The 22,576-nt window shown below is 48.0% G+C and overlaps 1 protein-coding gene across 4 annotated transcripts in view; it reads left to right on the top strand.

The window, feature by feature from the left end:
* The first annotated feature begins 872 nt into the window (after positions 1-872).
* Positions 873-22,576, top strand: part of GRB10 (growth factor receptor bound protein 10) — a 202,107-nt gene continuing 180,403 nt past the window's right edge. For 3 of the 4 annotated variants that reach the window (XM_030932472.1, XM_030932473.1, XM_030932470.1), the window contains exon 1: positions 873-1,117. The gene's annotated coding sequence lies outside the window, so the exon portion shown is untranslated. Of the gene's footprint in view, positions 1,118-10,614; positions 11,083-22,576 lie in introns of those variants that run through there. The other variant, XM_030932471.1, reaches the window with a different exon arrangement.

The following is a 22,576-nucleotide window of genomic DNA, read 5'->3' as shown; positions in this document are numbered from 1 at the left end:
ATTTTTGACTCGGTAGAGATACTAAGAATCACACTAATGACAATGGCTTCCGTCAATTGGGGGCGAGGGGAGTATTTTTCGCAGTCACTTTATGTTCCCAGTATGACCTCATTTAATCCCCAGGACACCAACCCTCAGGCGGGCGTTACTAGCCGATTGTAAAGATATGGGCACCAGGCTCGGCAGCATTAAGAAAAAATGAAGGGCCTCTCACTCCACCCGCACTCCGATACTTATACGCAGATAGGGCAAACTGAGGCTCAGAGAGCTGAGGTCCCAGACCTGGCTGGCCGTGAGCAAACCCAGGTTTCCTTTTCCCAGGCCGGTTCCCTTCAGCCCACGACAGAGTCCGGGGCAGCCCCAGCTCTTCCGTCCCGTCCTGCTGCGCCCAGGATAAAGGATCTGGACTGCGCAGTTACTACTTTGTGCGTTTCAAACAGTTCGCTTACAAATTGTCTTTCGGGACAGGTCCAATTAGTCTTTCCCCGGCGAAGCCGCCTGAGCCGCGGCGGTCGTGGTCCCGCGCCCGAGTCCCGAGGAGAGGAGGAGGAGGAGGAGGAGGAGAGGAGGAGGAGGGGGGGAGGAGGAGGAGGAGGAGGAGCCGCCCCGCTCAGTAGCCCGGGGCAAGAGCCTCCGGGAGCGTCTGGCCCCCCGGCCGCCCGGCCCGCGCCCCCGCGCCACGCCCTGCGCCCAGGCCCCGGCTCCTCCCGCGCTGGCGGCCGCCGAGCGGTCCGGGCGGTGGCGGCGGGAGGAGGAGCAGGAAAAGTGGCCGGGGGAGGAGGCGGAGGCGGAGGCGGCGGCGGCGGCAGAGGCGGGGAGGGCGGGCGGGGCCGGGCGAGTTTAAAGCCCATCGAGGGGGTGGGGAGGCCGGGAGGAGGCAGAGAGGGAAACGAGCTGCGGTCGGGTGGGCTCCGCGCTCGGAGACCCGGTGGAGCCCGGAGACCCGGTGGACCCCAAAGTTTCCGCGCAGCCCCCGGGTGGCGGCAGCGCAGGCGGCACGGGGCGCCCGGGACAGTCTTGCTCGCCGCCCTCGCCCCGCAGGGACCCGCGCCCGCCGCCGGTCGCGCCGAGTGTCTCCGGCAGCCACGCGGAGGCGGCTGGGAGCCGCGCGCGGCAGGTACGGAGTTGGGCGGGGAGCGCGGCGGCAAGTTACTTTGTGGTCGGCGTTCCCGCGGGGCCCGGGACGGCCAGGCGGGTCCCCGCGCCGTCATTGTCTGAGCCCTGGGCGGCCGCGGCCGGGGACGCCGGGCCCCGCGGAGGCGCGGCGGGCGGAAGGGCGTCGCCTCCGGGCCGGGGGCTCCGGCGCCCCGGGCCCGCAGCGGGCGGCGCTCGGAGGCGGGACTGGGGCTGCGGGCGCGCGGCGGAGGCGGAGGCAGCCGGGCGCCCCGCCGGGCTCTCCCCGCTGTGTTCCCGACCCCTGGGGGGAGGTGTGGAGCCCAAGTGGTGCATTCTTGAACCATCTTGTCAGACGCCGGCGGCTCGCGGGCTGTGGCGGGGGCTGCGGTCAAGGCCGCGCTCCTGGGGGCCGTCGCCTGCGAGGGTGGGCGCCCAGGCGTCCCTGCAGCCCCGGGTACTCCAGCTGCGCGGCGGGATCGCGACGCGCGCGCCCGGGCGTCCGGGACAGTGGTGCCAGACACTCCCAAGTCCCGAGCCGGCCCAGCTCCGGACGGAGGACCTTTTTTTGGGGGGGGGGTCTGTTGGTGACCCGTTACCCGCCACTGGGGCCTAACACCAAGTTGAAGGCTGGCGGATTAGCCGCCCGCCAGCCGTGGAAATGTGATAAGAGCGGTACCGTTTGCAGAAGGAAATTTCTGATGCAACTCTCCGCCTTTGCTGATTGCCTCTCCAAACGCCTGCCTGACGACTGCCCTGGAGCATGTGCGTTATGGAAATTAGGGTATCCTTTACTTTTTATTGTGTGCGTCTTTTCTTGGGATTGGAAGTAACGCGAACTTTTTATGGTTTGCTTTCACCGAAACGTTGGTAATGTAAGAGAGCCACAGGTGATTTTTACACGGTCCTGGATCTTTGCAATGCGTTTGAAAGAATATTTTCTTGCAAACTTGGTGCCGTTTCTTTCATTCAAGAGATGGGGGGGGAAGAAGACCAAAACAAGGAACGCTCGTGCGTAAATATGCGTTATTGCACAACTTTCTCGTTGCTGCTGTTTAAAAGGCCAGGCCTAGAACACTTTGTTTCTGAAAATGCTGATTCAGCCGTTTGGAGCCCCCGAGTTTCAGAAATGGTGGTCTATTTAAAGTTTCAGGCAGTTTTACCAAGAACACATGTTGTTAGCGCAGCAACCGGAGTTGACTAGGGTTTACAACACAATGCTGGCAGTATTTTAACGAGCTGATCCCGAGTTCCTCTCTTTCCAGGAGTGAAAGAGTTAGAATCAAGAGTTTCTACAGCAGTGGGACTTCTGGCTGTGACAGCGGTGAAGTGTCTTTTAGGAGAGTATTTTAAGTAAAAGTACTAAAAACCAAGTATGTTTCCAGAAATGATTCTGGGTTTCTAGGTTTTTCTCTTAAAAAATCAAAACTCTAGGATCACTGCACATAATATTTGAGTTTTACTGGGAGCATTTGAAAGAGAAGGGCAACACAGGCCAATCCCCAGATTACAGGGAGGGAATTTGAGGACAGAGTTACACGCCCAGCAGGCATTGCTCCTGTAACTGAGAAGTGTAGCGACTGATACTTCTGTAGCATTTCACAGTTTACAAGGCACTTTCAAAAGCCTCGTTGCTTTTAATCCCCTCTACAACCTCCGGATCCCCATTTTACAGGTCTGAAAACCAAGGCTCAGGAGGTTAATTGGCATGCCCAAGGTCATACTGTCAGCAAGTGACAAAGCTGTCACTAGAACCTAAGCTTTGGATCATTTTAGTTTTGTGTTTTATTTGCAAAAGTACATCCACCTCTGAAAGGGAAGTGGCATGGGTCAGGTATGTATAGCCTGCCAGTCACACATTTGGAGAATGATGATTGCCTGGTCTCGGGGCTCCCAGACTTCAAGGTTAATGCCATGTTACCAGAGCATTCTAGATGTTTCCTTTTAGTTCACTCACTTTTTACATTTAAATACACATTTATTTTGGGAAGAAAGTTTGATATCCATGAAGTCATGAGTTTTGATGTGGTAGTTATGTTTACTGTAATTAAAATAGAAAAGCCATGTACCCCTAAAGTCATCTATTGCACATTACCTGTTTGGTCACTTTTGGGGCAGCGTTGGCCCACTCAAAATGCTTTTCATTTATGGATCAGGAACCCAGAGCTGGGCAGGTTCATGCCAGCTACTTGTCCAGAGCTTTGTATGGTGATGGCCACCAGGATTGGGATCCAGGGCAGCCCTGGCCCAGTTTCAAGGGCTATGTCTATGTCTACCCAGCCTCCAGTAGGAGAAGAGAGCAGAGTCAGACTCGAAGAGTTAGCTCAGAACTTGATTTTGGTGATCTCTCTGGGTACAGACTATAGAATGTGTAGAAATCAAACTCTAGCTTGAACAAAGGCATCTGTTGTGCCTTCAGCTTCGTCTTAGAGCTGTAGAAACTCTTGGTTGGTGTATCTGGTAAAACCTAATGCTTTAAAGGTGGCATAATTTAAGGAATGGAACCTATTTCCTTGGAATTCTTTCCAACTCTTAACTGCAAGGGGAAGAGAAACCTACAGGATGGTAGAATGTATTTGAGCTTGTATCTAGGGTTAGGTTGCCAGCCTGTCAGAGCTCAGAGCTAACTGCAGGGGATTTTGGTCCTGCTTCCTGGAGGGGAAGCCTGTGCCTTTGCTCTGTAATCCCTGTGTCTGTTTCTCAGTTTATTAAACCAACGTGGCATTGCATGGCTCATGAGGAGAACATATTTGCCTTGTCTTTCATTTAAGTAATCAGTCGTTCAAAGTTTAAATAAACTTTTTTTTTTTTTTCCTGGTAGTGGAGACTTTTCTTTTAACCTGTGCTATTTTATTTTTTATATAACGGTAGAAGTACAGAAATATGGGAGATTACAGAAGAAATTAAGGTCGTCCAACTACTTGGTGAGTGAGGCTTGGCAGACAGGTACTTTGGAGTTCTAGGGACCAATTTCAGAGTTTGCATACTATTGGGGGGTATAACTGGTCTGATCCATTCAGCCACTGCCTGGTATTTAATTTGTGTGAATATTTTAGCTGCACACTTTTAGGGAGCTGTATCTGTTCTCACTCCTTCTTCCTCTTGGCTGGGACACCTTTGCATTGGACTCCCACCCTCAAACTGGACCACTTCTGAACTGATCTCTAAGGAATGAGCTTTCCTGAATGTTTGTCTTCGGGAGAGTTTTGTCCAGGCTTCTGGTGATCACAGGGCCAGTTAACTGCAGGGAGATAAAAGCAGGCAAAGCTTTAAACCACCCGCTTACTTGTGGAAAGGCAGGCTGATGGCTCTTCTTTAATAATGGATTGAAAAATGGTGTGATTGTCCTTTGAGATGGCAACAGAAAAAGCCATTTCCTGGGGTTATCAAAAATAATCTCAGATGTAGAAATGAGTGGTTCTGACTTTTTTGCTTTTAGGATACAGTGACTTTAAGGAGATTTTTTCGTTTCCCCTTTATTAGAATATTCATATTTTTGAACCATCTACTTTACATATGGATTTTTGGGCAGATTCTTCTTGTCTTTTCAGATCCCTGATTTGAGGAGCTTGTTATTTGGGCTGAACCCAACAACAGGGTGGACTTTTTGTTGTTAACGTCAAGCCTGAGAATGGGCGCTGGGGAGGAATAACCCCTCTTACCATATGGCTTCTTTTCTGCTCTGTTTGACCAGGGCAGTGGCCAGCACTGACGGTTCCACCAGGCGTACTGCCTCAGTTGACTCCTGGTTGTACCACTTACTAGTTTGGCCAGTCTGAGCAAGTGAACCAACCTGATCCGTTAAAATGGAAGCCATAGGCGTATTTATCCCCACGGCTTGTTGGGAAGGTAGCATGAGGTGTGATGTGTGTGATTGGCACGGTGCAGAGCTCATGCAGTCTTTATATCTGTAGGCACTTTGCCGTCAGCCTTGTCTTAGAGCAGTTTGTGGACTTGATCATCCTGCTTGCTATTAATTTATAAGGTTGGTTAGAAAGGGGACTTGGCTTTTGTATTTTTGTCTTCTAGTGCTTTGTACATGCTAGTTGCACAAAATCTTGTTTGAATTTATCTGAATGTTCTTTGAGCCACAGTCAGTGCTCCGAAGAATCCTTTTGTTGACTATGTTTAGCGTGACAGTTTGAACTCCTCACAGGTAGAATTCTAAGAGCAAAGATAGCTGGTGTACTGCAGACTTCATTTGGCTGCAAACCATTTGAATCAGATAATAGTGAATAGCAGGTGTCAAAAATTGGTTTCCTTCAACCAGGAGCAAAAGTCGTGAAGACCCCTGCGGCGCGCAAGCTCTGATGGGCAGCAGCATTGGGGGTGGAGACAGATCTCTGGCCTCCAGGCCTATGGAGCCTGTGGCATTTGTCTTCAGGCCCCCGCGGTTGGTGTCTGGACTCTTACAGAGGCACTTATCCCAGCTTGGACTGAAATGACTGTGGACCGCGTATCCTGGTCAGGCTGATGTGCCCCTGGGATGTGGCTCCGAGCTCTATCCAGGGCTGTGCTAATAGGCAGTCCTGCTTCTCCCTGAAGTTCTTGAAAGGTTTTGAATTAGGTAAATGAAACTGGGCATGAACAGTGGCAGTCTTGCCTATTAACATGGGGTTCCTAAACTAGTTGGCACAGAAAGTGCTTCGGTGTGTGTTGGTCCTCATCATTGTGTCATTAAGGTCACTAGAGCTAATGTGGGAGTGGGGGCTAGGATCCTCATGTGCTGTGTCAGTGCAGGTGGCACTGCGTTGGGGACTCCTGTCTGTCTGGTCCTGTCTGTGAGCTGTCAGGGGTCTCACTCTGGGAGCTCCGAGGGGACGTCTGAGCAATAGAGGACCACGAGGGACAGCTGAAGACCCACTTTCTACCTTCTCTTGTCCTTTCACATGGGATTCAAGGGTCACGAACCTCCGAAGCTGCTCACTGCAAGCTACCTGGGCCCCACTGAGACGGCAGGTCCCCACTTCTCTGATGTGCAGGGCCTTTAGTTTACTTATTTGATTTTTAACTTTCATCCCTGGGAGTATTTAGGCAGTGACTTCCAACCTTTTGTAAGTGAAGAATCCCCTTTAGTATAAAAACCTTTATAATACCACATATCTCATAGTAATAATTTTTGGATTCCTTGCTTTGAGAAGCTACCATGAATTGAGTAATTTTTAAATTCAGAAATTTTAGCCTCCTGCCCAGGGACAGTGCCTGGTGCTGAGCCTGGGGCCCTGTTTGGGATTGCTGTTCCTAGAGGGTCTTCACATCCTGTGGGAAGTTGAGCTGCCTGGGTCATGTTCAGTGCCCTCTAATTGTCCCATATGGGTTGGTTTAAGCCAGAGGGCACCTTGCTCGCCTGTCTTTTCACCCAGGCCACACCATCCAGGCCCAGGACAGGCTGTAGGGGTGTTACCTGAGCTTCCAGGTGTCAGTTCTAGGGTACTGCCCTCTCTCTTCTGAAGAAAATTGCGTGCATGTCACAGAATCCCCTCCAGAGAGGAGAACATTGAATGTCTTGGCCTGCGATCCTAGTGAGGTGATGGAGTGACACAGGAGTATAAGGCAGGAGGGCTTCCTGGCGTCATTGTCGCCTCATCTCTCCATCGCAGGCCTCCCTGGCCTTCTCCCCACCTGGGCCTGCAAGGCAGTGAGTGGACATAGGCTGTCCCTGTCCTGGCCTGCCGTCTCTGCCCAGGGCACTGTCCCCCTGCTCTCCTTGTCTGTCCATATCACGCAGTGTTTCTGTTCGCTTCATCTGAAGGGTCACCTGGTTTCCTAATTCCTCAACACTCAGAGCAAACTATTTTAAAATTTAGTTTGATTTTTAAAATCAGAGTGATATGTAGACATAGTTTAAAGACGAAATAATTCCCCAGAAGTAACTTATCAGCAGATTTTTTTCTGTATGTACCTCCATATTTCCGAAGAGGTGTAGACAATAGATTGCGATTCCTGGCAACCGACTCCTCTTCCTCCTCCTGCTCTCCAGAGTCCTGTTTTTCATGTGATTCTTTGATTTCAAACTCCGTGGAAGGTGAGGATGGTGCCCTTTGCCTCATCCCCACCCTACACTCACTCTTCTCGTCTCCCCATCATCTCTTCTGGTCCATTCGGCTCCATCAGTATGCAGTGTTGGGATGGTCCACTAATGCTGCTCATAGCTGAGCCATGTAGTATACTGTGATAACTGTGATTTTCTCCTAGGACATTTTTTCTCCTGGAGTTGTTTTTACCTAGTTTTAAAAATGTACTTATCATTCTTCCCTCCAAACTTGCAGAGTTGTGTGAATCTCCTTTCCAAGGCCTAAGGTGATCTGTGATCTGCAGTTTTATCTTTGGAAGCAGTTCCTCATGTGCCTTTCTGCGTGCAGCAGGCTGGGTTGCTCTGAGGCTCACTGCAGAGCTGTTATCTTGGAGTCTTTCTTCTCCATTGTCCCTGGAATGCCCCTTTGCCTTTCTCTTAGATCTCATGATTTTTCTTCTTGGTTTATTTCCAAAATTTGATGGAGTACTTTCTATAGAAGCTTCCAAAAAGTGTTGTACAAGATGTCAACTTTTTGAGACTTTGTCTGTCTGGGAAAATGTCCATCTTCTACTTTCACAATTTACAGTTTGTCTGAATATGGATTTCTAAATTAAAGATAGTTTTCCCTAAAAAATTTAGAGGCTTCCATTGCCTTTAGGCAGAATGGGGTTGAGAAAGAAGCTCTTCTGAGTCTCGATTCTGTATATGAAAGCATACCAGAGTGATTTTTTTGGGTTTTTTTTTGTTTGTTTTATTTTGTCATGTCTGGACGCTTGTAGGATATTCTCTGTGCCTTTGTTCTGAAGTTCCTTGAAGATGCATCTTGTTGGGTCTACACTTTGTGTGTGGGGTATGTTGAGGGCCCATTCAAGCTGGAATCTCAGATCTTTCTGGTCTTGGACATGTTTTTGAATTAATTCTTTCATTTCTTTTCTTCCATTTTCCTCTTCTCTCTTTCTAGGATGGCAGTTTTTTGGTTTTTAGCCACCTGGATTGGTTCTCTGTATTTTTGATCTAATAGTCTGTTTCTGTTGTGTTGTTTTTAGGTTTTGGGATATGTCCTCAATTTGACCTTTTAACCTTTCTATTGGATTTTGTTTCTATTTTCATTTTGAATTTCTTAGGTTCTCTCTCTCTCTCTCTATATGTATGTATATGTATATTCTTTTTTAAAAATATTCTTTAGAGCAGTTTTAGGTTTACAGCAAAACTGAAGGGAAAGTCTAGAGACTTCCTCCATACCCTCTGCCCCACACAGGCACAGCCTCTCCCTCTACTGGGAATCCTGTACATTTGTTACAGTTGACTATTGATACATTATTGACATTCAAAGTGAGTATTCTTTTTTTAATGGCATAATGCTCTTATTTTATTGATACATCTTTCTGTCTCATTTGTAGATATTAATATTTAAAAACTTTTTCTGTATCATTTCTTCTCTCTCATTTGTAAATGAGCTCTTCCTGACACTTCCAATTGATTTTTTTGGTTTGGGCTCTGTTTCCCATTTCCAGAGGTGAGTGGTAGTTCTCATTCCTGAGACTTTCTGGATTTCCACTGAGTATATCATAAGGCTTCATCTCCACTTTCCAGCTTAGCCTTCATCTCTTTTGCCTTTGCTGTTAGTTACTTCTTGACCACTGGCTTTTATGCCTTTTCAAAGATTCTATTCTTGTTGTCCTAGTAAAGCAAAATGTGTGTCCCATCAGCCATTCAGTGAAGGTCTGGCTTTTCAAGGTTCCTTGTCCATCATTAGATCATTTCTCTCTTGCTCTTCCCACATCCAAGAACAGCTGCTTTGAGCTGGGACCTCTGGCATTTTGTAATAAGAAGGGAGTGAGCCAGGGAATCCCTCTGGCCTGCACAACCTGTTGTTCTAGCCCAGGAGACTGCAGGGTGCGTGGGATGTTCAGGCAGAGGAGTTCACCATCCAGGCTGGGAGCTGCCAGGCAGGGAGGCAGAGGAACACCCGAGCCACCATTGCGAGGTTGACTGCAGAGGTGGATGAAGCCACTGTGTCAGACCGCAGAAAAGCCTCATATCTGGAGTCTGGAAGGAACGCCGAGTTCTTCCAGTCAGTAACCTGCTCTGGACTTTGGATGAGTTACGTAATTTCTCCATGCTTTGGTTTCTCCCCGAATCTCAGGGTTCGATTCTGTGCTTCCATCTCCCATTCTGTGCCTTGTGATGTTCACTCTGTGACATCTTCACTGAGGGGTGCGCAGTTAGAGTTAAAAGCGCCAACACCTTCAATGTTTCTTGCAGTAGCCAGGCCATGTGTGGTCAGCCAGACTGTGAGAAAGCCTTGTGTTACCCTTCATGTTGTGTTGAAAACTCTGCTCTTGGCTGCTGTCAGAACCAGCTTTAATTCTGCTTTTGTTTGATTGACTTAAACATATTGGAATTTTGTGGTCATGACCACCATGGAGCCTCTCCTTTCTGGGGTGCATATCTGTAGTTTCTCCAGCCTCCTCCTCCGGTGCCCTTCAGGGACCTAACCTGGCCTCCAAGAATTTGGACTAGGGTAGTTTTTCCACTCTTTGAACCCCAGGCTGAGATGGGGTTTTCCCAGCGCCCTGCCCCTTAGCGTGTGTGAATGCAGTATAGGATCTCAGTTTTAGAATCCATTGTCCACTGTTGATTGTTACGTTCTTACTGCCATCTACAGCGTCCAGCTTTTCCTGCCATGTTCTCTGCTAGAGGGGAGTAGAAAATCTTACTGCTTACTGTGGCCTTGTAAACCGCAGTATCTCCAAACCTTCTGTTTTGCTTCCATCGTTTCAGGCTCGTGGGTGTGTCTGTGGTGTGTGTGTGTGTGTGGTGGGGGAGTATGTGTGTGTGTGGGATGTGGGTGTGTGTGTGGTGTATGTGTGTGTGGTGTGTGTGTGTGGTGTGTATGTACGTGTGTGAGTGGGGTGTGTGTGTGGGATGTGTGTGGGGTGGTGGGGTGTGTGGTGTGTGAGGTGTGTGTATGTGTGTGAAGTGACTAGCACATAGCAGATGCTTGGTATGTATAGGATCTGTTCTTTCCCTCCCTGACTCTCAGTTTAAATGGAACCCTACTTTGTCCTGGATGTTCAGTAACGTTATGCCTGTGGCTTCCAGAAAGAGCCTCTCCCTTCCTGGTTCTTGCTTTGACATTTTGGGGAGAGGGGTGAGACGATAGTGATCCTGGAAGAGTGGAACTGGCCGGCGCTGCAGGTGGAAGGTTGCTCGTGCAGGCGGCATATCTGACTTGCCGCGGCCGCGATGTCCCCCGCCGGGCGTAGCGGGTAGACATGGAGGGCTTTTGGCATCGTGAGAGTGGCCAGTGTGCGCGTCCTTGCCCATCAGGCGGGGGGGCTGTGGGGGAGGAGAGGAGGCAGTGGAGGGAACAAGGGGTTCTTCAGGGTTGCCATGAGAACCAGGGATCCGGGGATTGGGCAGCAGAGGGCCCCCGCCGGGCGTTGGGGCGTGGCCGCGTCACATGGGTTTGGTCCTGGGATTCTTGTTGTGCTCCAGGACCGGGCGCCGCTCTGTCGTCCTCCCGCTCTTCAGGAGCGCCTGGTCCCTTGGAGACTAAATATTGCGGCCAGGTGGCAGCCGGCTCCGCGGAGGGGCCTCCGGGCACCTGCGCGGTGATGGCGCTGGGAGCCCCCGGGCACGCTCGGGCGGTGGCGCGGCATCCCACCCTCGCCCGGATGGCGTCGCCAGAGGCGGCGTTGGCCCGCTTTTCGTGCTAGCGCATTCGCCTGGCGCGCGGTGGCCCCGGGGCCCCGGGTCGGTTTTCTGCGCCGCAGGCCCCTGGCCGGGGCGGAGCCGTGGAGGACCAGCCCGGCCCGGCTCCGAGCGCTGTCCATGCGGAGCGCTGTCCACGCACCGGGCACTGCGGGGGCCGGGCCCCGAAGCCCTCCCCAGGCCGGCCGCGCGCACGCAGCGACCCCGTGCGGCCAGTGCTGCCGCCCGCTCTCCAGGTACTCAGGTGGGCTCCGCCGCGGGCGCTGGGCGGTGGGCGGTGGGTCGTGGGCGCGTGCCGTGTCGGCGGGTGGGGCAGCCTGCGCGGGCTGCAGAGGCCCCAGCCGCGGCGGGCAGGGCCGGGGAGGGAGGCCGGGAGGTCTTGCCGCGCCGTCCCCTGCCCGCCTGCCGCGGGCTCGCTGCAGTCCGAGATCGCGAGCTTCGTTGCGGCCAGCCGTAGGACAGTATTATGTAACCATTTTTAATCTTAATTGTTAATATTATGTAACGAGTAATAACTGTACCCACGGAAACCCGTGACGACGACTCGAGCGAACCTCGCCCGCTCCTTCCTCGCCAGGCGGTAGGCAGCGGGTGTGGGAACCGGCTTGGGAAATGAGCGGATCCGGGCATCCGGGCTACTGCATCGGCTTTTTCTGTGAGAAACATAATGCCAGAGCCTGCCTGGACTTCTCTGAAACCTGGATAGCATGTAGTCCGGTATAAAAGGCTTGGGTAAACACATCTCGTCAACGTTGCCTCTTTCTCCATGAAAACCTCCTTCTCCCTGGAAGGTGCCTATCAGACAATTAATGCGAATTGAGCAGTGAAGATGTGGGCATGGGATTTGTGTTCTTGATGGAGTTCAAAAAATTGTGCATATGAACACGTAGGACGTCCTGGCCCTTGCTCTTCAGAAAAACAATCGGATCACCTGTTCCACACGCCAGTCGCCTCCTTGGTCGGCTGCCATTTGTGTGTTGAATGGCACAGTCCCTGCCAGGGTGCTGGGGGGACCTCGTCTGCGGAGCCGGCACACAGGTGGCTACGAGGGGGGAGGAGACTGCAGTCTAAACCCGCAAAGCTCTCCTTCCTAGCCCAGTGAGGGGAAGCGTGGGTGTCTTTCCTCATTGTTCTTTTTAAGTCTGAAAGGCAGCGACTGTAGGGATTATGACGTGCTGGCGGCCAGGGCCTCGGGTGCTGCCTGGAGTCTCCTGCGTGTCTCTGCTCCTTTGATGTCAGCATCGGGGGTGGGAGCAGGGCCCACGCATTCCCCCTTTGGCCTGGGTGGGAACAGGGGAGGTGGTGGGCAGGGCCAGAAGGGCTTACGGGGATTTTCTTCTCTGTCACTCCAGAGGAAGAAGGTAGAGAACACTTGTTTCAGTTTGAGGTGCTTGGCAGCCACGCGCTGAAGGACGCTTTTTAATTGTAGGGTGGGGTATGAGTGCCGTGTGGTTCAGTCCCCTCCCCATCTTGTGCTACCTGCCCTTGTACCTGGACCTGTGAATCAGGGATAATAGTTACTATCTTGTAGGATTGAGAATGGTGCATACTAACTGCTGAGGAACACGGTGAATGGAGTTACGGTAATTGCACGATTGGCATGAAGGGGTGAGAGAAGTTCCAGATTGGTCGATTAAAATGTGAGCTATTTTTAGTGTCTCCTAAGGATTTCCATCACCAGTTGCTCCTCCAGCCATCATGTAATTACCACCCCAGAACTGGGCTTCCAAACTTCCCAGAGAACACTGCATCTTTTGAATTTTGGAGGTTAGGCTTCAAAATTTGCATATTTAGGCCACAACCTAAATTCATTGACACTTGTGTTCCCACAAAAACCAGACAGCTTCTTGGAGTATTTACTTGTGACTTAGTAAGAACATCTTAGGAAACTCGCTTGGACTAGAATAGTTTTACCTTTCTTTCAGACTTGGGAGGCTGCATTCTGGTAATTCTCAGGAGGAAGAATGTGTAGGAGAGACCAGGGTTTTTAAGGTGTGACCTCTGAACCACCTACATCAGAGCCAACCTCCTCTCAGTGCTTATCCCCGGGCCTCAGCTCTGAGCTATGAAACTGACTTTCTGGGCTTGGGACCTGAAATTCTTTTCTTTGTGAAGCAAGCCAAGTGATCCTTATAGGCATAAAGTTTGAGAACTGATATGGTGTTCTGGGCCTTGTAACTGGGGCTTCTGGTGATTCAGTTAGAAAGTTGGCAGCTCCTGTCTGAGGGGTCAAGGGCAGAATGAGGGGTGGCTTTGAGGCAGTATGAGCCCTGTGGACCCTAGGAGGTCTGGGAGCGCATGTCAAAAGAGGCCTTTATGCGGGCCTTTTGCTTTTGTCAGATTAAACAAATAAGTTGGCACATCTGGTAGTGGGCATGGCCATGCATCACGTGTGGAACTGGTGTGAGGGACCATATTTTCTCATATTTCACAGAATTCACTGGCTGGGCGTGATCCACAAAGTCCTAACCCATCCCAAACCCTGGAACGCTTTCCGTGACGGTTTATTCTGATTTGTTCAGGAGGCATATTTCTCTTCTGTTTTCATGTGGAATGGGCTTTGTTCCTCTCACAGCCGGCGGAGGTTAAATTAAAGGGGCCAGAAAATGCTGAGCTGTGACTAGGACTGGGGGGCCAGTAGGCATTTATTGGCTCCATTTACTTCTTCCTTCCCTTTTTTTCTCTCCCTCCTTGGTCAGGGGGTCCGGGACTATCTCTCCAGGGGCATTTCTGGTCTGTGGAGATTTGCCTGCAGGCACCTGGAAGAGTCTGGGCGGAACTCTAGATGCCTCAGGCTCAAATCTGATATTAGTGAGGGAAGAAAATTCTGAATGTGTAAATGGTACCTGTAAGTCACCTACAAATAATGTTTTTTCCTTTCCTGTGCTGTATCTGGGAGCCAGCTTCTGAGTGTTGTCAAGGTAGTCCTGGTGGCTTGAGGCTGGTGATGTGCCGTTGCCAACAATGGCCGTGCAATTCCGAGCAGTTGTTCAGCGTTCAAGTGGGATGAGAATGGCAAGGAGTGCTCTGGGTGGCTTTTGACAAGGGACCCCGCCTGTCATTCACTCAACAGGTGTTTGAGGAGACAGTCTGTCTCCGTCATCTGTTCCTGCCTTGCTTAGATGGAAAATAATGAAATCTGTGTAGGAAGGGAGGGTGAGTAGAGGGATGGCCTGGGTTGACTGAACAATAAAATAGTGATGTTAATATATTTTGCTTATTTATTTTCTTAAAGGGAGCTGGCATGTTTCAATTCTGATAGAAGTTAAATATTAACAATGTCTGAAAATACCGCAACTTAAACTTTAATATGCATGGGAATCTCCGGGGGCTGATGATAAAATGCAGCTTCTAATTTAGTTGGTCTGGGGTGGGACCTGAGGTTTTGGGTTTCTGACCAGCTCCCAGGTGTTATGCTTGCAGTTGGTCAGTGGCCCACACTTTGTGCAGTAAGGTCTTAATACATTTCCCCCTGTGTTCACTTCAGTGTTTTTTTCTCTAGAAATTCTCTGAAGAGGATACTTTACTTGGTAAGAATTATTATTAATAATGCTATTACTTAATCTAAGAATTTTTGTACCAAGAATTTTCTAGTGATTAGCCCTACATTGTTATAAAGGACATTCTTAAATGTGTCCATACTTTATTCCAGGGGCAAATATTTGTACAGTGTTCTGCTTTGACTTTTGTTTGGATTCCTATGGATTTTATTTAGTGGTCTCTCTTTTGTTTATGATGATAGAACACTTTTAGAAAGGTTTGAAACCTTTTGAATGTTGAGCGGATTTGAAAACCCCACCTGCCTTCTTTTAAGAAGGCAGGAATTGTATCTGCTTTGAGCTTGTGCATGCTAACAGCCCACTTCTTCCAAGGTCCTTACTCAGTGCCTTCATGTCTCAGCATCACAGCCTGCAACCAGGAAAGCCTCCAAGCCATAGAGAGAAGCAATAAAGATGTCCCAGTGGGGCTTCTGACTGAGGCCCTTACCTATTTTCTGTCAGCATGAGCCTGACCCTACCTTGGGAGGGAGGATTGGGTTGTCCCATTATTTCCCTGTCAGGGTAGGTGGTATTAAAGCAGCTTTTGTCTTGCTTGCACTGTGAGTCTGTTCTGTGTATAAGGCTCTAGTGTGTTTCACCTGTGCTTAATGCCACCTTTTGAAAAATTCTACCACCAAAGTTCTTCCTTGGATAGTGAAGACACTTTTGAATGTTTGTCTTTATGCCTACCCTAGTTGGTCAGTAAATGCATTGATGGGCTCCATTGAACTTTGGACTCATTTCTTTGTCATCTTTCATGTCTTCCTAGGCTGGTGGTGATGCTGGGCAACTTAATGCTTCCTGAAGATTAGAGATACTACAGGAGCTAATAATGTATTGCCAAATCAGTGAGGAAACTTTGGATTAGAGAAAGTTGGTTTCTTTATGGCACAACATTTCAGAAAATTTTGAGTGCCACGATGTATTATGACACTTTAAGAGGAAGATGGCTAGACTATGGTGGTCCCAAATTTTGGGGGGTCGGGGATGGGGCTAGAACCTCTCTTGTGCCGATTATTTCATTGGGCTAGTTTTTTCTTTCTTTAGTTCTGGGATACATGTGTAGAACGTGCAGGTTTGCTACATAGGTTTACATGTACTGTAGTGGTTTGCTGCACCTATCAACCTGTTACCTAGATTTTAAGCCCTTCAAGCATTAGCTATTTGTCCTGATGCTTTCCCTCCCCTCAGTCCCTCTCCCGTCCCTGATAGGCCCCAGTGTGTGTTATTCCCCTCCCTGTGTCCATGTGTTCTCATTGTTTACATGTGTGCATGTATCTTTATGGACTAGTTTTTTCATAGAGTCCTCTCTTTAAAAAAAAAAAAAAAAAAAGCTTTGTTGAGGTATAATTCACATACCATACAATTTACCCATTTAAATTTGAAGTATATAATTCAATTATAATTAGTATATTTACAGATATGTGCAATTGTCTGTGTGTGTGTGTACACATGGCTGTGGTCTGAATGTATCACTCAATTTTCATGTGTTGAAACCTAATGGCTAATGTGATGGTATAAAGAGGTGGGGCTTTTAGGAGGTGTTTAAGTCGTAAGGGATTAGATAGATCCACATAGATGGGATTAGGGCCCCGAACGGGTTTGCTCTCTTCTGCTCTTCCACCATATGAGGATACAGCATTTGTTCCCTTCTGGAGGGTGTGGCAACAAGGCACCATCTTGGAAGCAGAGAGAGGCCCTCACCAGACACTAAACCCCAGTGCCTTGATCTTGGACTTCCTCTCCTCCAGAACCATAAGAAATAAATTTCTATTATTTATAAATTACCTAACCTGTGGATTTTGTTATAGCAGCACAGACAGAAAGAAATTGGTACGGAGAGTGGGGTGTTGTTATAGCAAATACTTAAAAGAAAAGTGGAATTGGGTAATGGATAGAGGATGGAACAGTTTGGAAGTGTTTGCTAGAAAAAGCCTAGATTTCTGTGAACAGAGCGTTAAGAATGATTCTAGTGAGGGCCCAGAAGAAGAGGAGAGTCGTAGAGATAACCTGTGTCTTCTAGAAATTTCTAAGTGGTTATGATCAGAATGCTGGTAGAATTATAGACAGTAAAGCCCATTCTGATGCAGTCATATATGGAAATGAATATCTTATTGGAAACTGGAGGACAGACAGTCCTTGCTACAAAGGGACAAAGAACTTGGCTGAATTGTGCCTATACTCTAGGGCTTTGGGGAAGGCAGAATTTAAGAGTAATAGGGTATTTGGTGGAAGAAATCCCTGAGCATAGTGTTCAGTATGCTGCATGATTTCTCTTAATTGCTTACAGTAAAATGTGAGAGAAATGAATTGAAAATGGAATTTATAATCCAAAGGGAAGTAGAGGCTGGGCACTATGGCTCATGCCTGTAATCCCAGCACTTGGGGAGGCCAGGGTGAGAGGATTGCTTAAGCTCAGGAGTTCAAGACCAGCCTGGGCAATATAATGAGACCTTACCTCTACTAAAAACCAAAAAAATTAGCCGAGTGTGGTGGTGTGCACTTAGCCCTAGCTACTCAAGGGGACTGAGGCGGGAGGATTGCTTAAGCCTGGGAGGTCAAGGCTGCAGTGAGCCATTATTCTGCTGCTGCACTCCAGCCTGGGTGACAGAATGAGACCGTTTCCAAAAAAAAAAAAGAGAGAAAAAAAAGGAAGCAGAATGTAAGGATTTGGAAAATTTTTAGCTTGCTCAGGTTGTAAAAACATGTTTGGGAGAAAACACTAAGGGTGTGGCCAAGTGACCTTTTGATAAGGAGATTAGTATGGCTAGAAGGAAGCCAGATGCTATTCATCAAGATAATGGAAGAATGATCCTGAAGGCATTTCAGAGATTATCAGTGCTGCCCCTCCCATCAGAGGCCCAGAGTACCAAGGCCCAGGGGAACAGAACTATGTCAAAGGAGAGGCCTTGGGCGCCTGCAGGACCTCAGCATTCACTGCCCAGCATCAGTTCTCTGCTCTCTGCGTTACAGTGCAGCCCTCCTTGGATATCCCAGCTGTGGATCAAGGGGGCTCAAGTGCAGCTAGTCCCATTGCTCTGGAAGGCACAGGCCATAAGCCTAGGTGGCATCCACATGGTGCTAAGTCTGCAGATATGCAAGACCTGTGGATGCATGGCTACCTTCACCTAGATTTGAAAGGATGCCTCAGAAAGTCTTGGGCTCAGACAGAGAATTGCTGCAGGGTAGGTCTGCTGCAGACTCCTTGCTTGGATAATGCCTATTGAAGCCATAGGGGCAGGAGTGCCAAAAAGAGCCCCCACTAGGGCAATGCCCAGCAGAGTCTTGAGGTTGAGGGCACACCAGCGAGCTCCCACAAGGACAATGCCTAATGGAGCTGTGGGGGTGGGGCTGCCGCCGAGAGCCTGTAACTGTAGAGTTACCAGTGTGTAGTGCCAGCCTAGGAGAGCTGCAGGTACCCGACTGCAACCTGTGAGAGCTGCTGTGAGGGCTGTGCCTAGCAGTTGGCGGCAGGGCTGCCCAGGGCCTTGGGAACCCAACTCCTGCCCCATTGTGTCTGGAAGGCAGGACATGGAACCAAAGATTTATTCTCCAGCCTTAAGATTGATTTGATGTTTGTCCTGTTTGGTTTTGGATTTGGTTGGGAAATGTTACTCTTTTCTTTCCTATTTCTCCCTTTTGTAATGGGAATGTCTGTTCTTTGTCTGTCCCACAGTTTTTTTTTTTTTTTTTTTTGGTGACAGGATCTTGCTCTGTCATTCAGGCTGGAGTACAGTGGCAACCTCTGCCTCCTGGGCTCAAGCTATCTTCCCACTTCAGCCTGCTGAGTAGCTGGGACTACAGGCGTAGGCCATCATGCCCAGCTAGTTTGTTTTTTCTTTTTTTGTATTAGAGATGGGGTTTTGCCATGTTGCCCAGGGTGTTCTCGAACTCCTGGGCTCAAGAGATCCGGCCGCCTCAACCTCCCACAGTGCTGAGATTACAGGAGTGAGCCACTGCTGAAGTCTGAATGAAGCACTTTGCCTCAGGTTGAAACAATCTCACACATCTGATTTAGATGAAATTTAGATGAAATTTTAGACTTCAAACTTCTGAATGGATGCTGGCATGAGATAAGACATTGGGGCTGTTGGGATGGAATCCATGTATTTGGTATGTGAGAAGGACATACGTTTGGGGGACCTGGGGTGGAATGCCATGGTTTGAATGTTTGTGTCTCCTTATGGCCTTATCACGTCCCCAATGCAACTGTATTAAGAGGTGTGGCTTTTGGGAAGTGATAAGGTCATGAGGGCTCCAGTCTCATGAATGGATTCTTGCTCCCATCAAAGGGCTGGAGAGAACTAGCTAGAGGATCCCTTTTTGCCCTTCTGCCTTCTGCCATGTGAGGGCATAGCAAGAAGGCCCTTACTAGACACCGAATGCTGGCACCTTGATCTTGAACTTCCCAGCTTCTAGAACTGTGAGAAATAGAGTTTGTTCTTTATAAGTTATCTAGTCTGAAGTATTTTGTTATAACTACAGAAATGAATAAACACATACATTGTATATACAGTGTTCAATTAATCTATTCACAGGTATGTGCAACCACCACCACAGTCAATTTTAGAACAAAAAGAGACCCTGCACCCTTTAGCTATCATACCCCCACTCCCTGCCATCCCACTGCTCCCCCTGCTTTCCCAACGCTAAGAAATTCTACTTTCTGTCTACATAGATTTCCCTGTCTGGGACATTTCATGTGAATGGAATCGTCTGTGGTTTTTGTTAGTGTCTTCTTTCACTTAGCATAATGTTTTCATGGTTAATCTATGTTGTAATATGCATTAATACTTCATTCCTTTTTATGGCTGAATAATATTCCCTTGTATGTGTAGTCCCAGCTACTCAGGAGGTTGAGGCAGGAGAATGGCGTGAACCTGGGAGGCGGAGCTTGCAGTGAGCCGAGATCGCGCCACTGCACTTCAGCGGCAACTGAGCGAGAATTTGTCTCAAAAAAGCTAAAACTAAAACTAAAACTAAATAAATAAATAAATTTCCTTGTATGTATATACTACTTTTTGTTTATTCAACTGTTGATGGACATTTATGTTTCTACCTTTTGGGTATTGTGAATAATGCTTCTATAAACATTGGTGTATAAGTATCTTTGAGTGCTTGCTTTCCATGTTTTTGTATATAGGTCTAGATTATAATTGCTTCATTTTACGGTAATTCTATGCTTTGCTTTTTGAGGAAGTGCCAAATTGTTTTCTAGAGCAGCTGCACCATTTTACATTCCCAATAATAATGCACAAGGGTTTCAGTTTCTCCACATTCTTGCCAATACTTGGCATTTTTCCTTTCCTTTCCTTTCCTTTCCTTTCCTTTCCTTTCCTTTCCTTCCCTTCCCTTCCCTTCCCTTCCCTTCCCTTCCCTTCCCTTTCCCTTTCCCTTTCCCTTTCCCTTTCCCTTTCCCTTTCCCTTTCCTTTCCCTTTCCCTTCCTTTCCTTTCCTTTCCTTTCCTTTCCTTTCCTTTCCTTTCCTTTCCTTTCCTTTCCTTTCCTTTCCTTTCCTTCCCCCCTTCCCCTCCCCCTTCCCCCTCCCCTTCCCCTTCCTTTCCTTATAGCTGTCCTAATAGGTGTGATATGGTTTGGCTGTGTCCCAAATCTCATTGTAGCTCCCATAATTCCCACATACTGCAGGAGGGACGTGGTGGGAGGTAATTGAATCATGGAGCTGGGTCTTTCCCATGCTATTTTAGTGATAGTGAATAAGTCTCATGAGATCTGATGGTTTTATAAAAGGGTTTCTCTGCACAAGTTCTCTTCTCTTGTCTGCCACCATGTGAGACATGCCTTTCACCTTCTGTCAGGATTCTGAGGCCTCCTAAGCCACGTGGAACTGCGAGTTCATTAAACTTCTTTCTTTTGTAAATTGCCCAGTTCTCTGGTATGTCTTTATCAGCAGCATGAAAATATGGACTAATACAAGGCATCAGATTATAACTCATTGTGATTTTGATTTGCTTTTTGTTGTTGAGTTGTAGGAATTTGTATATTCTAGATATTAATATTCTATTAGTTATATGATATGCAACTGTTTTGTCCCTTCCTACAGGCTGTCTTTTCACTGTCTTCATAGTATCCTATGATGTGGAAAAGTTTTTAATTTTTGATGAAGTTCATTTATTCTTTTGTTGCCTGTGCTATTGGTGTCATATCTGAGTAGTCATTGTCAAATCCAATGTCAGCATAAAGATTTTTGCGTATGTTTTCTTCTAAGAGTTTAACAGAGATAATTTTATTTCTTCCTTTCCAGTTTGGATGGCTTTCATTTCTTTTTCTTACTTAATTGCTCTGGCTAGAGCTTCCAGTACTGTGTTAAGTAGAAGTGGCAAAAGCAAGAATTCTGTCTTGTTTCCACTCTTAGGGGAAAAGCTTTCACTATTTCACCATCGAGTATGATGTTTGCTGTGGAATTTATAACAGACGTTAACAGATATTTAATTCCCTTGCCCTGGTAGAGTGTTTCAGGAACGATTCTGTATTCTTTGACTGTCCTGGGACTCCTCGATCCAGAATGCAGTCTGGAAGCCCAGAACGAGTTGGCTGGGGAGTTGGGAGACACAGGTAACATGATTTTGTTCTATGTTATAGTGTGGTGTCAGTTCACCTTTCTTTCCAGACCTAGTGGCCATTTTGTAGTCTTGAGGGTTGCAGCAAAGGCCTTAGGTTTTGAGTGGTCTTTCAGAGGCAAGGGGGTTCTTACACCAAGGTTCTCACAACTTTACTGCCTTTTTGTCCCAAAATGATTGAGACCATAGGGTGGTCTTGAAGGAGGTCACCTGAATAGATCCACATCCCCATCCCAATTTCACTTCGCCTCTCGTACTTCAGTACCAGCTTTAGGGGACATGTGCCATTCAAGTTAGGTTGGCTTTGTAATGACTTTTCAGGGTGGATTTTGGCTTCCTACAGGTAAGAACTTTCTACCTTTGTAATATCGTGACTCATGAGTTGAAACAATAGATATGATGAAGGCCCATGCCCCATGAGTAAGTCTCACGTTGCCAGGTCAGAAATAGATCCTCTTTCCTCTTGTTAAGTGTCGTGCTGAATCCTGAGAGTGGTAATCCCACAGTAGGCAGAGAGAGGAAGACATTGACCTGAAGCTGTGGGGAGGCCTGGGGTTCATTCCTACTGTGCTGAGGGTTCTGGTCTCTTCTACCAGTTTAAACAAAAGGGCACAGATAGCCAAGAGCAGTATCAGTTGAGAGTAGCACGAATCCTGGGCACTGTTGTGTGCTGTTTAGTTTTGGCCCCTGTTTTAACACAGGGAGAGGGCAGATGGTGAAGCTCTGGCCACCTGTGAGTGTTGGCAACCCCAGGGGGGCAGTCCGTCCTGCTGGCTGTACTTTGCTTGAGAACTGGAAATACTGGACATATGACATTTTCTTTCTGACTCTCACCATTTGTGTGGCTTATGCAGGAGGCAAGGGAGGAACATTCTAAATGAACTGAAGCTATGCATCTTGCCAGAATCAACAAGCAGGATAAGCCTTTGGGGAGAACAGTTGAGCCACTTTTCAAAGGCAGTGACCCTCTGGGACCCCCTACTTCAAACTGGCCCTGGAGGAGTGGACTGTAGTGGAGTGGACTGGAATGGAATGCCCTGCTGATTGTGTAGAGCAGGCTGAGTTGCACATGGTTTCTGGCCAGTGATGTTCATTTGTGTGGCCAGGTCTCAAACTCAATATTGTTTTTAAGAAAATCTTTCTGAATGAAGAAGTCTCCATGGGCTCTTAGTCCATAAAAGCTAAGATTCTTTGCAGAGTTTCATTGGGCAGCAGTTCCATGTCTAGGGGTGGAGGTTCGGCTTCTGTCAGACTGTCCCACAGAGCACTTTGAAGTCCTGGGTGCTGGGCAGGGCTGAGATTCCCAGGGGAGCACCCCCAGGGTTGGGTCCTAGAGTGCCTTGACACTGTTAAAAGTTACTGAAGACCCCAAAGGGCTGTGGTTATGTGGCTGTATATATTGAAATTTACTGTTTTAGGAATTGACAGGCATTTAAAAAATATTTCTCCATGTAAAAAGAATATTATCCCATTATATGTAAACATAACATCTTTTATGGAAAAAAGCTGTATTTTCAAAAACAAAAAAAAAAAAAATGAGAAGAGTGGCATTGTTTTGTACTTTCTAAATCCCTTCAATGTCTGCTTTAAGAGAAGGTAGTTGGATCTCCCTCC

This window comes from Rhinopithecus roxellana, chromosome 6 (genome assembly GCF_007565055.1).
Source record: "Rhinopithecus roxellana isolate Shanxi Qingling chromosome 6, ASM756505v1, whole genome shotgun sequence".
In the NCBI taxonomy this organism is placed as follows: Eukaryota; Metazoa; Chordata; class Mammalia; order Primates; family Cercopithecidae; genus Rhinopithecus; species Rhinopithecus roxellana.
This window is presented reverse-complemented; position numbering and strand designations above follow the sequence as displayed.